Source organism: Molossus molossus, unplaced genomic scaffold, assembly GCF_014108415.1.
Source record: "Molossus molossus isolate mMolMol1 unplaced genomic scaffold, mMolMol1.p scaffold_m16_p_21, whole genome shotgun sequence".
Lineage (NCBI taxonomy): Eukaryota > Metazoa > Chordata > Mammalia > Chiroptera > Molossidae > Molossus > Molossus molossus.
Genome location: NW_023425357.1, coordinates 35,349,457 through 35,365,761, shown reverse-complemented (window position 1 = coordinate 35,365,761; position 16,305 = coordinate 35,349,457). Strand labels below are relative to the sequence as shown.

The window sequence follows — 16,305 nt, the reverse complement described above, 5'->3', positions numbered from 1 at the left end:
ACAATGGAGTCCTATGCAGCTGTAAGAAAGAAAGATCTCTTATCCTTTGAGACAACATGGAAGGACCTGGAAAGTATTATCCTAAGCGAAACAAGCCAAACAGAGAAAGACAAATACCACATGTTCTCACTTATTTGTGGAATATAATGAACATAACAGTCTGAGGAACAGGGTAGTCCCAGAGACGTGGAAGTAGGGTACAGACTGACTATCCCCAGAAGAGGGGGTGGAGGGGAAGAGGTAAACCACAGAACTTACATGCATATATGCATAACCAATGGACATAGACAAAAAAGCTGGGGCCTGGGCAGGGAGGGAGGGGGAGGAGGGTGGCAATGGGGGAAAAAGGAGAAACATCTGTAACAAAAAAACAAAACAAAACAAGACAAAAAAACCCAACCCTACAACTCGTAATAAATGTGAATTAAAAAAAAAAAGAATTTGTCTTCCCTCTGGCAGGGGAAGAGAGATTAGGTTGCTAGGGGACATACTACTTTGAGAAGAACAAGAACACATTTGAGGACTTCCGGTCAAGATGGCGGCATAGGTAAACACAGTATCGTGTCCACCCACAACCACATCCAAGTTACAAGAAAACTACAGAACAGCCACCATTCAAAACCGCCTGAAATCAAGCTGAATGGAAGTCCTACAACTACGGAATTAAAGAAGCTGCATTGAGACTGGTAGGAGGGGCGGCGGCGCGACGGACTGGTCCCACACCCACGTGTGGCGATAAAAATCAGGATGACACCTCGGCGGGGAAGGTCCTCCCTGAGGACTGAGGGGTCCCCGTCCCACACCAGGTGCCCTGCTCAGGGTTCCAGTGCCAGGAAGAGAAGTCCCCATAAATTGTGGCTGGAAAAACCAGCAGGAAATGAGGCTCAGGGAGGCTGAGGCGATTGGAGCCCCAGGTGGCTGGAGCCCCAGGCAGCTCCTTAAAGGGCCCGCACGGACTTATCGGACTCTCTTCCTCTAAGCTTGGAGGGGAGGTAGCTCAAGGGGCACCAGAGACATACAGGGAAGAGCTGTTTGGCACTGGAGCGAGGGCTGGAGGGGGGGCTTTCTCCGGGACAAACGTGCTGTCAGAGGCCTTTGTTCCTTTGGTGAGCCCTTCCCTGGGGCGGCAGATAGTCGCCATATCTGGGACTCCAGCAACCTGGCTCACACTGGTAGCCCTGCCCTTCTGACTCCCTGAGGCCCCGCCCCACCCCATCCAACTTTCAGGCCCACCCAAGCTGTTGCCACTAGCTTAACCATAGGATTGGCCTGACTTGGATCCTGCTTCAGGTTTTCCTAAATTTTTTCAAATGAGCAGCATCTGGTCTCAGATAGCCCCATACCGCTCATTAAGTAATACACAGAAACAAACAGAGGGAGGCAGCCAAAATGAGGAGACAAAGAAACAGGTCCCAAATGAAAGAACAGAACAAAACCCCAAGAAAAGAACTAAGCGAAATGGAGATAAGCAACCTAACAGATGCTGAGTTCAAAATACTGCTTATAAGGATACTCAATGAACTCAGTGAGGACCTCAAGAGCATGATAAAGGACCACTCAGAAATGATCGATGCACAGTTAGAAACGAAGGAGGCTTTAACTGAAATAAAGAATAATTTACACAGCTTCAATAATGGAGTACGTGCCCTGGCCGGTTTGGCTCAGCGGTTAGAGTGTTGGCCTGCGGTCCCGAGAGACCCGGGTTCAGTTCCCGCTAAGGGCGCGTACCTCGGTTGCAGTTTGTCCCCGGCCCTGGTCGGTTGTGCGGGTGGCAGCCACTCGATGTGTTCCTTTCACATCGATGTTTCTCTCTCTCTCTCTTGTTCCTCTCTCTCCCTCCCACTCTACCTGAACAAAAAATGGAAAAATGTCCTCCGGTGAGGATAAAAAAGAAAAGAAGTACAAATTGGTTGCTAAACTGACAAACCTCAAAGGGAAAGGGGCTGAGGGGCTGGGGGGGTGGGAAGAAATAAACCAAAGAACTTATATGCATAACCAATGGACACAGACAATAGTGTGGGAAAAGGCGGGAGGGAGGCGGGAGTGGGGAGGAGGGAGTCAATGGGGGAAAAAATGTGGAACATCTGTAATACATTCTACATTCAACAATAAAGATTAAAAAAAAGAACACATTTTAGGGCCACCTCATTGTATTCTATTCCTGGAATGAAAAAGGGGAACACCCTCTCCCCCCCCATAAAAAGAGTGTGAGAATGAATACAAGATTTATTCAAAAGCAGTAAAATGAACTCGCAAGGTAAACAACAACTCCCCGGAACAGCACCTCACACACTGATCCTGCTTTTATCTGGGGTAAATTTCAGAGCACACACCTGGACAGCAGCAGGGAGAAGATTTTTTAATATGTAAAAAAAGTAGCTTAGTTTTGTTTAGTACTCATGTTGACAGTGTATTTAGCTATAATTACTCAGTAAATATTTATCAAAGAGCATGAAAAAAAACCCCAAACATTAAAAGGTCTGAGCCAACGGTAGATCACATCCATAACGCAAGGCCAATGCAGAGCAAAACGATTTTATTACATGTGCCTGCATGCAGGTAGGCTGAGCCTGAAAAGAGGTCAGGCTTGAATAACAGTTGGGGTCAGGTTATATACCCTACTTCTAGCTTCCAGTAGTTCCTGCTGACATACTCTGCCTGGCCCATTGTCCACTTTGCAGTTGGACTGTCTGGTATCACAACCTGCATCTGCTGGGTGGTTCATTGTCTTGCGGATAATCTGATAATCCTTACTCAACAGAAGGCTGAGCAAAGGTCATATAAGCAACGCATTTCTCACAGTTTCAGCCTTTTGCAAGCTTTTGCCTTTACCCTTTAAAACGTTATTAACCCTTTCAGACATTCAAGAAGAAAAAAATTACAGACTATTATTTCTCATGAATATAGATGCAAAGATACTTAAGAAATAGTACCAAATTGAACAATATATAAAAAAGGCCAACATCATAACCAAGTGGGGTTTATCCCAGGAATGCAAAGATGGTTAAATGTTTGAAAACCATTCACAGTAATTCACCATATTAACAGAATAAAAGAGAAAAATCATATGATCATTGTAATAAATGCAGAAAAGAAATTTAAATTTAATTCAATATCCTTTCATGATTAAAAATTAACTCAGAAAATTAGGAATATAGGGAAATTCTGTCCTCTATCTGACAGAGGGCATATCCTGAAAATCTACAGACAGCATAATATTTAACCATGAAAGACTAAATGGCTTCTTCCTCTTCCTAATATGGTACAATGCAAGGGTGCTCATTTCACCATTTTAATTTAATGTTGTATTAGAAGTCCTAGCTAGTGAAATAAGGCAAGAAAAAAAATACACACAGATTGGAAAGGAAGAAGTAAAACTGTTTCTATTAGCAGATGACATGATTGCTACTTTTAAGTTTATTCTAAGAAATCTAAAAAAACCACTAGAATTATAAGTGAATTTACCAAGGTCAGAGGATACTAAGTCAATGTACAAAGTCAAATGTATTTCTCTATTACAGCAGCAAACAACTGGAAAATGAAATAATTCCACTTATAATAGCATTAAAAATCACAAAATATTTATTACTAAAACTTTTTTCTTTATTGATTCTAGAGAGAGAAGAAGGGAGAGGGAGAGAGAGATAGAAACATCGATGAGAAAGAACATTGATTGGCTGCCTCCTGCATGCATGCCTCCTACTGGGGATTTGGCCTACAATCTGGGCATGTGTCCTGACCGGGAATTGAACTAGTGACCTCTTGGTGCATGGTTCGATGCTCAACCACTGAACCACACCGGCTGGGCAAAAATCACAAAATATTTAGAAATATATTTAACAAAAGATGTAGAAGACCTCTATGCTGAAAGCTACAAATTAAAAAAGATTCAAATAAATAGAGCAGTATACCATGTTTGTGGATTGTAAAAGTTAAGGTTGTTATGATGCTCATACTCTAAAAATTCATCTATAAGCTTTTACAGAAATTAAAAAGCTGATTTTTAAAAACTAGCCTTATTATCTAGTGATAATTTTAGACTTACAGAAAAATTGCAAAAATAGTACAGAGTTCTTGTATACCTCTCATTCAGCTTCCCATAAGTTAACATCTTACATATACTATCAAACATTTGTCAAAACTAAGAAATGAGCACTGGTACATTACTGTTACTTTATCTGGATCCAATCCAGGATACCACACTACATTTAGTTTTGTTTCCTTAGTCTACTTGAAGCTGTGACAATTGATCATTTTTCAATGTTTCCTTGTTTGTTTGAAATGAATTTGACTGTTTTGAGTGATACTGCTCAGGTGTTTTGTAGAATGTCCCTCAGTTTTGGTTTTCCTCAAGCTTAGACAGGGATTATGGATTTTGGGGGGAAGAAAGCCATAGAGGTGAAGTATCCTCCTCCTCATATACTAAGGGGTATAAGGTTATCAACATGATTTATCTCTAGTGATGTAACTTGATCACTTGGTTCAACAAGCTGATTTTATTTTTCACTTTTTTAAAAATTAATTTATCTTTGTTACAGATGTTTCTCCTTTTTTTCTCCATTGACACCCTCCCCACCCCACCCCACCCTGTTCCTGGCTTTGTTGTCCGTGTCCATCGGTTATTCGTACATTCATATAAGTTCTGTGGTTTATCTCTTCCTTCCCCCCACCACCTTCTCTTCTGAGGGTTGTCAGTCTGTACCCTACTTCCATTTCTCTGGGTCTACCCTATTCCTCATACTGTTATGTTCATTATATTCCACAAATAAGTGAGATCATGTGATATTTGTCTTTTTCTGCTTGGCTTGTTTATCTTAGGATAATACTTTCCAGGTCCCTCCATGTCATCTCAAAGGATAAGAGATCTTCCTTTCCTTTTTTTTTTTTATCCTCACCTGAGGATATTTTTCCATTTTTTGTTCAGATAGAGCGGGAAGGAGAGAGAGGAAGAGAGAGAGAGAGAAACATTGACGTGAAAGGGACACATCGAGTGGCTGCCACCCGCACTACCCAATCAGGGCCAGGGACAAACTGCAATCGGGGTACATGGCCTTAGCAGGAACCGAACCCGGGTCTCTCTGGACCGCAGGCTGACGCTCTAACCGCTGAGTCAAACCGGCCAAGGCTGCCTTTCCATTTTGATGGTTGTTTCTTTTGCTGTGCAGATGCTTTTTAGTTTGATGTAGTCCCATGTGTTCATTTTTTTCTTTGTTTCTGTTGCCTTAGGTGATGTATCAGTGAAAATTCTGCTGTGTATGAAGTCCAAAATTTTGTTGCCTACATTTTCTTGTAGTATTTTTATGGATTCACGGGTCACATTTAAGTCTTTTATTCATTTTGAGTTTATTCTTGTGTATGGTGTAAGTTGATGGTCTACTTTCATTTTTTTTTTTTTTTTGCATGTAGCTGTCCAATTTTCCCAACACCATCAACAAGCTGGTTTTTTAAAAATAATGAAAAGTCACAATTTTGCTATTAAGGTCACACGTTGTGCTTTGACTCATATTGTTTCATATACGCTGATCAAGGGTGTGAGGATGCCCACTGGGGCACTGCAAAAAATATGCAATGCTTCACAGCTTTGCGTGTCATCCTTGTGCAGGGGTCATGCTAATCTTCTCTGTATTATTCCAATTTTAGTATATGTGCTACTGAAGTGAGTACTTAACAAACTGATTTAAAAATTTATGTGGAAATACAAAGGACCTAGTATAGCAGAAACAATTTTGAAAAGTAAGAGCAAAGCTGACGGATTTACATTACCTCACTTCAAGCTTTACTACAAAGCTATAGAAATCAAGACTGTGAAATTGTCATAGGATAGACAAAAATATCACTGGAGCAGAATAGAAAGTTGAGAAAAGTCCCACATTTATATGGTCAATCAATTTTATTCTATTTTATTTTATTTTAATTGTTTTTTGTTTTGTTTTGTTTTTTTTAGAGAGAGAGAGAGAGAGAAGAAAGGAGAAGGAGAGAGAGATAGGAGCATCAATGAGAGAGAGAATTATCAACATCAATTGGCCTCTTCCTGCACATCCCCTACTGGGGATCATGCCCACAACCTGGGCATGTGCCCTGACTGGGAATTGAACCAGTGATCTCTTGGTGCATAGGTTGATGCTCAACCACTGAGCCACACCAGCTAGGCTGGTCAATCAATTATTATTATTATTATTATTATTAATCCTCACCTGAGAACATTTTTCCATTTTTGTTCAGATAGAGCGGGAGGGAGGAAGAAGAGGAGAGAGAGAGAAACATCAATGTGAAAGGGACACATTGAGTGGCTGCCTTCCGCAGGACCCCAACCAGAGTTGGGGACGAACCACAACCGAGGTATGTGACCTTGACCGGAATTGAATCCGCAACTCGTTGGTCCATGGGCCGACGCTCTAACCCCTGAGCCAAACCGGCCAGGGCTGGTCAATCAATATTAAAGAAATATATAAAAACAATTCAGTGGGGAATTGTGTTTTCATCAAATGGTGTTGGAACAAGTGGGTATCCACTTAGAAAAATAGATTGAGAAAGCTGCCTAACATTACCAAGTTTATGAGTGGTACAGACAGGATTCTAAGCTAGACTTTCTGGCTAACACGTGTTATAAATTGTGAATATAAATTTATAATCAATACATATAGGCCACAATATTTTTCTGACTCAATTCAATTTATGGTCATACTTTTCAAAAATGTTAATGTCATAAAAGAAAAAGAAAGGCTGATGAAATGTACCTGATTAAAGGAGAGTAAGGACACATAAATAAATGCATTGCATGATTCTGGATTGGATCCTGGATCACATAGACACATCAAAATTCCGCAAATATATTATTATAACAATTGGAAAATGATATGGACAGCATGTTAGATAATAGTTTTGTATGAATGTTAAATTCCCTGAATTTAAAAATCATACTGGGGTTATGTAAGAGTATTTTCTTATTCTTAGAAGATACAGAATTATTTGGAGGTAAAGGGTCATGATGTCTGCAACTTATTCTGAAATGGCTTAACATTATTAACATTAACAGTAAATATATATCAAAGAAACCAAATATGGACAAGTGTTAACAATTGGTGAATCTAAATTAGAAGTGTATGGGAGTTAGTTGTATTATTCGTTCCACTTACCTGTTTGAAATTCTAAAACAAAAATTTAAATATTAATTTAGAAGAGATCGAAAAATGGCGGCGGAGTGAACGGAAGCTACACAGACCGTCTCCCAGAACCAAACTGGAATTACAACTATAACACAGACAAATTGATGGGAAAAAGCAACAGAAAAGCAGCTTGGAGGACCATATAACTAGGGACACAGACTCGACCCCAGTAGGATTGCGAAGGCGCAAGATGGGGGCTGGGAGCCCATGGTCTGCAGCAGCTCAGCAGCGGCCTTAGCTGGGAGCCGCGCCCTTGGGTTACACTCCCAGGCAGCTCCACAGCACAGAGCCGGGACAGAGGCTAAAAAAGCCACAGCCACTCACCTTGGGCTCTGGCAGAGGGAGGGCAGACTGGACTGGAACTGTGTCGGGACACTCGGGATTTGTAGGGCACCCAGAGCGTTTGCTGAGTGCCAGCCACACAGGACGGTGGCCACATTGCTCCTTCCCAGGGCTCTGGGGAGAGGCAGCAGCCCCTCCCTCGGAGATCCAACCCCACCCTGAGGGCCACTGAAGTGCTAATTGAGGCTCATTAACAACCAGCATCTGCCCCACCCTCGTGAAAGCCCCTTGTGCTGAGCACCTGAGGGAGTTTTTCAATCAACTGACAACCCAAAACTCATCAAGTAACCTTGACTGCTAGCCTCCAGGCAAAAAGCTAGAGGATAACAGTACCTTTCCTGGGCTGGCAACTTTAACCAGGAAAGTAAGACTTGACAGTGGTGTTTAACATGGGTCCTCCCTCACTCATCTAAACACAGGAGAGGGAGCCACAAACAGCAGAACACCAACACCCACAGGGAAAACTTGACAGGCTCCAAAGCCCACGGTGAGAGCCAAAATGGTGAAACAGAAGCATAAAAGAGCAAGAGACCTCCACTGAAGATGAGATCAATGTGGAGCAATTAGGCATGTTAACAGAGCTAGAATTCAGAGCCATGATCTTGAGGAAGCTGAACAGCATGAGTAAGAACATAGAGACACTGAAAATAAGCCAATTGGAAATTAAAAACCATCAAGAAGAGATAAAAAATGACATATCAGAAATGAAAAACACATTGGAAGGTTTAAAAAGCAGAGTAGAGGAAGCTGAGGACCGGGTCAGTGAATTAGAAGACAGGGTAGAAAAAATCAACCAATCAGAAAAACAAAAGGAAAAAACTATTAAAAAACAGGAAGACAGCTTAAGAGAACTGTGGGACAACTGGAAACATAATAATATTCGCATCATAGGAGTTCCCGAAGAAGAAGAAAATGAGCAAGGGATAGAGAATATAGTCAAAAAAATAGTGACAGAAAACTTCCCTAATTTGGTGAAGGAAGAAGGCATTCAAGTTCAAGAAGCACAGAGAGTCCCAAGTAAGAAGAACCCAAACAGGCCCACACCAAGACACATAGTAATTAAAATGCCACAAATTAAAGACAAAGAGAGAATCCTAAAAGAGCAAGAGATAAGCAACAGGTTACCTACAAAGGAAACCCCATAAGGCTCTCAGCTGACTTCTCACAAGAAACACTACAGGCCAGAAGGGAATGGCATGAAGTAATCAAAGTCATGAAAAACAAGAATCTGAATCCAAGACTACTCTACCCAGCAAGGCTATCATTCAACATAGAAGGTTAAATAAAGAGCTTCCCAGGCAAAAAAAAAAGGCTAAGGGAATACATTAGCACCAAACCAGCACTGCAAGAAATGTTAAAAGGACTGCTGTAATTAACAGTAGAAATGGGAAGAAAAATAGAACCACACTAAACAAAAATGGCAATAAATAAGTACATATCAATAATCACCTTAAATGTAAATGGATTGAATGCTCCCATAAAAAGACACAGAGTAGCTGATTGGATAAGAAAGCATGACTCATCTATATGTTGTTTACAAGAAACCCACCTCAGAACAAAAGACTCACATAGGTTGAAACTGAAGGGATGGAAAAAATTTTTCCAAGCAAATGGAAAGCAAAAAAAAAGCTGGGGTAGCAATTCTCATATCTGATAAAATAGATTTCAAAATGAAGACCATAACTAGAGACAAAGAAGGCCACTACATAATATTGAAAGGATCTATCCAACAGGAAGATATAACCTTGATAAACATATATGCACCCAATATAGGAGCACCAAAATATATTAAAAATCTTCTGGAGGACTTCCAAGGAGAAATCGACAACAATACAATCATAGCAGGGGATTTCAACACCCCGTTGACAGCACTGGATAGATCCTCTAGGCAAAAAATTAGCAAGGAAACAGATACTCTAAATGAAGCACTAGACCAAATGGATTTCATAGATATCTACAGAGAATTACACCCCAAAACTACAGAATACACATTCTTCTCAAGTGCACATGGGACATTCTCAAAGATAGACCACATGATAGGACACAAACTAAATCTCCACAAGTTCAAGAAGGTTGAAATCATATCAAGCATCTTCTCAGATCACAATGGCATGAAACTAGAAATCAATTGCAACAAGAACATGCAAAGACATTTCAACACATGGAGGCTAAATAGCATGTTATTAAACAATGAATGGGTCACCGACGAGATCAAGGAAGAAATTAAAAACTTCTTGGAAACCAATGAAAATGAACACACAACAACACAAAATCTATGGGATGCAGCGAAAGCAGTTCTGAGAGGGAAGTTCATAGCACTACAGGCCTACCTCAAAAAACAAGAAAAATTTCTAATTGACTGTCTAACCTCACAACTTAAAGAATTAGAAAGCAAACAAACAAAAAAACCCAGAGCAAGTAGAAGGAAGGAAATAGTAAAGATCAGAGCAGAAATAAATGACATAGAGACCAAAAAAACAATTCAAAGGATCAATGAAACAAAGAGCTGGTTTTTCGAAAAGATAAACAAGATTGATGGACCCTTAGCTAGACTCACCAAGAAACAAAGAGAGAGAACCCAAATACACAAAATCAGAAATGAAAGAGGAGAAGTAACAACCAACACCACGGAAATACAAAAGATCGTTAACAACTACTATGAATAACTATATGGCAACAAATTCGAAAATCTAAGCAAAATGGACAAATTTCTAGAAACACACAGACTCCCAAAACTGGACCCGGACGAGATAGAAAACTTGAACAGACCAATAACAACTAAGGAAATTGAAGAGGTAATCAAGACTCTACCAGCAAACAAAAGCCCAGGCCCAGATGGCTTCACGGGGGAGTTTTACCGAACATTCAAAAAAGAACTAACACCCATTCTCCTCAAACTATTTCAAAAGATTCAAGAAGAAGGAAGACTTCCAAACACGTTCTATGAGGCCAGCATAAATCTAATTCCAAAACCAGAAAAAGACACTACGAAGAAAGAAAACTACAGGCCAATATCCCTGATAAACATAGACGCCAAAATCCTGAACAAAATATTAGCAAATCGGATCCAGAAATACATCAAAAAAATTATTCACCATGACCAAGTGGGATTCATTCCAGGGATGCAAGGCTGGTACAATATTCGCAAATCAATAAATGTGATACACCACATAAACAAAATGAAGAATAAAAACCACATGATCATATCAATAGATGCTGAAAAAGCATTCGACAAAATCCAGCATCCATTTCTGATAAAAACGCTCAGCAATGTGGGAATAGAGGGATCATACCTCGACATAATAAAGGCCATATATGAAAGACCTACAGCCAACATCATACTCAATGGACAGAAACTAAAAACATTTCCATTAATAACAGGAACAAGACAGGGATGTCCACTTTTGCCACTCTTATTTAACATTGTACTGGAAGTCTTAGCCACAGCAATCAGACATGAGGAAAAAATAAAAGGGATCCAAATTAGAAAGGAGGAAGTGAAACTGTCATTATTTGCAGATGACATGATATTATACATAGAAAACCCTAAAGACTCCATTAAAAATTTACTAGACTTAATAAATGAATTTGGCAAAGTAGCAGGATACAAAATTAACGTCAAGAAATCGACGGCATTCTTGTACACCAATGATGAACTCACAGAAAGAGAAACTGAAAAAACAATCCCATTTACCATCGCGCCAAAAAAAATTAAGATACCTAGGAATAAACTTAACCAAAGAAGTAAAGGACCTATTTGCAGAAAACTACAGGTCATTGAAAAAAGAAATAGAGGAAGATATAAAAAAGTGGAAGCACATACCCTGTTCATGGATTGGAAGAATTAACATCATTAAAATGTCCATACTACCCAAAGCAATCTATAGATTCAATGCAATCCCCATCAAAATACCAACGACATATTTCATAGAACTAGAACAAATACTTCAAAATTTCATATGGAACCAAAAAAGACCCCGAATAGCCACAGCAATCTTGAAAAGGAAGAACAAAGTAGGTGGGATCACAATACCAGATATCAGGTTATACTACAAAGCGACTGTAATCAAAACAGCCTGGTACTGGCACAAGAACAGGCATATAGACCAGTGGAACAGAACTGAAAATCCAGAAATGGACCCAAAGCAATACGCTCAATTAATATTTGACAAAGGTGGCAAGAGCATACAGTGGAGTAAAGACAGCCTCTTTTTTTTTTTTTATTTTTTTATTTTTTATTTTTTTTATCCTCACCCGAGGACATTTTTCCATTTTTTGCACAGACAGAGAGGGAGGGAGAGAGAGGAAGAGAGAGAGAGGGAAACATCGATGTGAAAGGGACACATCGAGTGGCTGCCACCCGCACGACCAACCAGGGCCAGGGACAAACTGCAACCGAGGTACATGCCCTTAGCGGGAACCGAACCCGGGTCTCTACAGACCGCAGGCCGACGCTCTAACCGCTGAGCCAAACCGGCCAGGGCAAGACAGCCTCTTTAATAAATGGTGTTGGGAAAATTGGACAGCTACATGCAAAAAAATGAAACTAGACCATCAACTTACACCATACACAAAAATAAACTCAAAATGGATAAAAGACTTAAATGTGACCCGTGAATCCTTTAAAATTCTAGAAGAAAATGTAGGCAAAAAAATTTCGGACATCATACGGAGCAGAATTTTCACTGATACATCACCTAAGGCAACAAAAACAAAGGAAAAAATGAACACATGGGACTACATCAAACTAAAAAGCTTCTGCACAGCAAAAGAAACAATCATCAAAATGGAAAGGCAACCCACTGTATGGGAGAACATTATTGCCAATGATGTATCAGATAAGGGGTTAATTTCCAATATATATAGAGTGCTCATACAACTCAAGAAAAGGAAGACAAAGAACCCAATTAAAAAATGGGCAGAGGAGCTGAATAGACACCTCTCCAAACAGGACATACAAATGGCCAAGAGACATATGAAGAAATGCTCAACATCACTAATCATCAGAGAGATGCAAATTAAAACAACAATGAGGTATCACCTCACACCTGTCAGAATGGCTGCCATCAACAAATCATCAAACAACAAGTGTTGGCGAGGGTGTGGAGAAAAGGGGACTCTAATACACTGCTGGTGGGAATGCAGACTGGTGCAGCCACTATGGAAAACAATATGGTGTTACCTCAAAAAATTAAAAATTGAACTTCCATTTGACCCAGTGATCCCACTTCTAGGAATATACCCTAAGAAGCCTGAAACACCAATCAGGAAGAATATATGTACCCCCATGTTCATAGCAGCACTATTTACAATAGCTAAGATCTGGAAACAGCCCATGTGTCCATCAGTAGATGAATGGATAAAAAAGCTGTGGTACATATACACAATGGAATACTATGCAGCGGTAAGAAAGAAAGATCTCTTATCCTTTGAGACGACATGGAGGGACCTGGAAAGTATTATCCTAAGTGAAATAAGCCAAGCAGAAAAAGACAAATGCCACATGATCTCACTTATATACGGAAAATAATGAACATAACAGTCTGAGGAATACAATAGACCCAGAAACATGGAAGTAGGGCACAGACTGATATCCCTCAGAAGAGGGTGTGGGGGTGGGTGGGAAGAGATAAACCACAGAACTTATATGCATGTATGCATGACCAATGGACATGGACAACGAAGCCGGGGATGGGGCGGGGGTGGGGTAGGGAGGGGGGTGCCAATGGGGTAAAAAAGGTAAAATATCTGTAACAAAAAAATAAATAAAAATTAAAAAAAATTTAAATATTAAACAAACAAACACTTTAAAACAAAGTGTTTAAACAAACACTTTGATTTGATCCTAATTCCACTTGCCATGATGTTGACAAATTCAGTCTCAGTCATCTATGGGGTGTTCTTCTCCCCTTCTAGCTTTCAGTCCGCATTGGTCACTGAAAGATCTATTGCAGAGCTGACAGCCTCCACACTAGGGCTCAAGTGTCTGCTACTTGGTAGCCCTGATCTCTCTGCATGCACCATGTAGCCCTTCCCCTCCATGGCCCTGTCACCTGCCCAGGTCCCTTTGAGGAAACTTGTGGCATCACTACTACTGGAGGAATCCCACCCACTTTTTTCTTAAAAAGCCCGATTTTGCTTTTGTGTTACTCCAAATATATATTTTCAACCCCTTCATTTGCTGAGAGATTCTTCCAGGCTATCCTCTTTGGGTTTTTAAAAACACTATTGGACTCAGCTTCCTAGAGGTAGAGGTTGAAAAGGAAGTGCTGTGTAATTTTACTAGTTCATTGTATGACAGATAAAGACATATCTAATATATGTCAAAAAAAAGTTCAGTATTTCCCAATATTATCTACAGATCACTAACCTCAGAGTCATTCAAAATATGTGGTAAAAATGTTGATTTCTGCTCTGGCCGATTTGGCTAGCAGTTAGAGCGTCAGCCCAAGGACCGAAGAGTCACAGGTCAATTCCCGGTCAAGGGCACCTACCTCAGTTGCAGGTTTGATCCCTCACACCAATCGACGTGTCTCTCTCACATCAATGTCTACCCCCCTCCCCCAATCTATCTAAAAATCAATGGAAAAATATTCTTGGGTGAGGATTAAAAAAAAAAGTTGATTCCTGATTCTATATCCAGACCCACGGGACCTGAACCTCTGGAGGTGGTGCTGGGAATCTAATTTTTCTTTTCAGTGTCTTAAAACAGTGTTTGAGTATTTCTCATCATTCTGTGGGCTGACTGAGCAGTTCTGCTGATGTGGCTTTAACTCATGTGTTTGCATTCAGCTGACACATTGATTAAGGGGTGGGTTCAGCTGAGATAGCATTTATTTTTTATTTTTTAAATGTTTTTATTGATTTTTTTGGAGAGAGAGGGAGAGAGAGATGGAAACATCGATGTGAAAGAGAAACATTAATCCGCCACCATCTGCACGCCCCCACTGGGGATCAAGTCCACAACCCAGGCACGTGCCCTGACTGGAAATCCAACGAGTATGTCTCAGTCCATGGGATGGCACTCAGTCCACTGAGCCACACTGGCCGGGCTGAGACAGCACTTAAATGGCTGGTCTTTAATCCCAGGCTTTTTTACAGCATCATGATCTTGGATAGTGTTCTAAGATGGTCGAGATGGAAACTTCAAGGCCTCTTGCAGTCTAGACTTCGTTCATAACTTTCACTGCACCATTCATACCACAGTGCATTGGTCAAAGTAACAAGGCAAGCCAAGATTCAAGGTGAGAGAGACTCCATGTCTGGATGAGAGAGAATCTGCCCTTTTAACATAGTCTCTTTAGGTTGACTCATACCCACCTGAGGTAAGTGCTGTTTAACAAATATGTGTTCAGAGCTGTTTCCCATTGCATTTGGTACAAATCTCTATTTCTAGTACTTAAACTTATATACTGTATAATGTAAATGTCTTTGTTTATCTCAGAGGGGTTTTTTGGTCACCTTTCTATCCCTAGAGCTTATCACAGTACTTGTGACCCAGTAAATGTTCAATAAATATCTCTGAAATGAATGTGAATATTTGAATCTAGAGTTTGTGGAATATCCTAAGAATAATTTGGGCTTGCTCTCATAGTTTCATTCTAATTAGGGAGGTAAATGTAGAAAGTTAAGATTTTAGATACAGGGGCTTCCTGAAATAGTAATATGCTTAGGTACTCCAACTACTAAAGCGCAGAATGGTAGGAGAATTTGTGAAAATGGAAGAATTTGAGGAGGAGCTTGAAGAGAGTATCTAAGTGGATGGGCCTGGTATGACCACAGATGTGAAGTTATTACCAGCAGGTTCAGGAGTCAGTGGCTGATGCATAAGGCTTATAAAAGGGAATGGTGCAAAATATTAGTCAAAGAACTTGGGATGGATTGTGGAAAGCCTGGGAGAGTGATTTAATTAAAATATCTCACCACAATGGCAGTTAAAAATGATTAGCTCACAACGTTGTACGTTAACCAAACTTGAAATTACAAAATGCCGGGGACTTTTAGCCCTTGACAGTTGAAGCGATCTCTATTTTAGAACACATAGAAACGAAAATAGCGTAGTTATGTTCTGATCTCCAAAAAATTCCTTTGAAAATCAACCCGCCTTTCAGGTTTATTGAGATATAATTGACATATAACAAAATCAGATTCTTAGTAGAGGCACAAACTTGGGTTAAATCACACCCTACCCCTTCTCGCTGTCCCAAGGCTTCTGGCCAACCACATCGCCTTTTCTAACACCGCCTTTTCATTTATGTATTGATTAGTATGTGCCAATAGCTCTGCAGATACACTCTCTTATTTAATCGGGATTCGCCAGGTCTCATGCAAAGCAAAGATATAAACCTGGGGGCTGGGAACACAGGCCGCTCAGTCGGTGAGAAAAACGAGCTTAGCGCGACTCAAGCGGGACCCACGTCGAAGGGAAGGGAAATGGGAAAATAGAGACGCGGTCCCCTCTTTCAGGACTCTGAAGGCTTGTACGCCGAGTGAACAGGAAACCTCTCCAGCGTGACACTTGTCAACACGTCTTCACTAGGCGCCTTTCCAGAATCACGGTACTGGGTTAGCGAGAGCGAAGGGTATGGGCGATTCTGATTGGCTAGGTGGACCTCGACCCTAATTCCCCCCTGAGGAACAGATGAGCAGTGGGTGGGACTTGAAACCGAATCCTTGCTTTCATTGGTAAAAAGAAAACGAATCAGAAACTATTCGGAAGCGTGATTGGCTGTTGCCAGGACCCTTCCGACAGCCGTATGGGTCTTGGTTACGGAAGCCGGGGAGGGCTGAGCGCAAG

General features: G+C 40.7%; 1 non-coding gene across 1 annotated transcript; it reads right to left on the bottom strand.

The window, feature by feature from the left end:
* Positions 1-5,557: 5,557 nt before the first annotated feature.
* Positions 5,558-5,664, bottom strand: LOC118639716. Its single transcript, XR_004961270.1, has one exon. It is a non-coding gene; the product is annotated as a U6 spliceosomal RNA (small nuclear RNA).
* Between the last annotated feature and the right edge of the window lie 10,641 nt (positions 5,665-16,305).